Genomic DNA, 1,699 nt, shown 5'->3' with positions numbered 1-1,699 from the left:
AATTTTTGACGAGTGTCCATCAGATCTTGTAGGAACTTTGCGTAGTCGGGAACCTTAGATAATGACTCAATAAAAGGATTATTTATTGGAATACCGTTTACTTGCTTTATAAACTCCAAATGTTCCCTTTACAGTGGACTAAGATTAGCTCGAGATGGAAACGGTAAAGGCGGACGATAAGCCGGAACACTTTCTGAAGTTTTCTGTTCAGACCGGTCCCACGTCGTGAGCATAGCAGGCTCACGTTGTGAGTTCGGTGTTTCAGCAATAATATTATTTTCGATTTTTGACTTCTTCGGTTTTGGTTCGACTGGTTTTGGCTCCACTTCCAATGCTTCTAGAAACTCAGAGATGGCCTCTTCTTCAGTCTCGATCATCATCACATGGGATTGAGCATTTTTATCACAAAACTATGGGGAAAAATTTTCGTTCACCAAAGTAGTTAGTTGACCAAGTTGGGCTTCGAGATTATGGATCGATGCTTAATGAAGCTTGCTGGTCAATCATCATTGTTTGTTGTTCCTTCATCATATCTTGTTGTTCTTTCATCATCTTCATGTGATCTTTTAGCACTGTATCGGTATCATCATGCCTTTTCTCGGAAACTTCCATAAATCGAGTTAACCTGTTTTCCAACCTTCTCGGCTGGTGGTTGTTCCTTTTGGTAGAAGCCTCGGACAGTCTGCCTATATTTCTCTTCCTTCTACTTCTTGTATTCATCATATGGCAGCCACTCTTTCTTTGGTTTTCTCCAGTCTTCATCATATTTATCCCCACTTGAGTAGCAAACTTGAGCTTTTTTGTTCCCATATTCATCCAAGTGGCGGTCTCTAGTCAAGTGTGGACCATTGCATCTTTCACAACCAACTCTAATTGCATGAATTGATTGGTCCATTTGGGTTAATCTCTGGTCCATATTATTTAGCATTGCCATCATAGAATCCATCTCTTCAGAATGTGCGCCCCCACTGCCTTATGCTCCATCTTGTCTTGGGTTGTGGTACTCACGAGAATGCTTCGTGAATTCTTCAACTAACACCTTAATCTGATTTGGATTTTTCTTCGTAAGAGGTCCTTGAGAATCAAGGAGTTTCCTTGTCATGACATTGACCCCGTTATAGAATATGGACACTTCTTGTTGAATGTTGAGGTCATGTTGAGGAAAATTTCTTAGTAACCCTTTATAGCGTTCCCATGCCTCATAAAGTGACTCCCCTAGTTGTTGCTCAAAATTGGCTATCGCCTTCTTGATTTTAGCTATCTTAGATGGTGGGCAGAATTGTTCCAAAAATTGCTCGCACATCTGGGCCCAAGTAGTGATTGCACCAGGTGGAAGTGCTTTCAACCAATCTTTTGCAGCTCCCTTGAAAGTAACGGGAAGCATCCTTAACAAGATTGTGTCTCTAGTGACATTTGGGACATTGAAATAGTCTGCAATGTCATTGACCTCATCAAGATGCTTAAAAGCATCCTCATGATCCTTCCCATAAAATGGAATATCCTTAAGTGCGGTAAGGATGTGTCCTTTCAACCTGAATGTGGCAGTGGCAGGAATTACAGGTTGTACTAACCCCAGACCAACATCGTCTCTAATTCGCCTCTTGTAAGCTCCCATGGACATCTCTTCAATGTTTACCATCTCGTTTTCTGGCTTGTCTTCGGGTTCACTTCTATGTAGTTCGAATTTTGGGTCAGATTT

The 1,699-nt window shown here is 41.3% G+C and overlaps 1 non-coding gene across 1 annotated transcript; it reads left to right on the top strand.

Moving 5' to 3' along the window:
* The first annotated feature begins 1,148 nt into the window (after positions 1 to 1,148).
* On the top strand, positions 1,149 to 1,255 carry LOC145135344 (small nucleolar RNA R71). Its single transcript, XR_013719806.1, has one exon. It is a non-coding gene; the product is annotated as a small nucleolar RNA R71 (small nucleolar RNA).
* The last annotated feature ends 444 nt before the right edge of the window (positions 1,256 to 1,699 follow it).

This window comes from Lactuca virosa, chromosome 8, assembly GCF_052849685.1.
Source record: "Lactuca virosa cultivar CGN04683 chromosome 8, Lactuca_virosa_CGN04683_v6, whole genome shotgun sequence".
Lineage (NCBI taxonomy): Eukaryota > Viridiplantae > Streptophyta > Magnoliopsida > Asterales > Asteraceae > Lactuca > Lactuca virosa.
The sequence above is the reverse complement of the archived record's forward strand: the minus strand, read 5'-3'. Positions and strand labels throughout refer to the sequence as shown.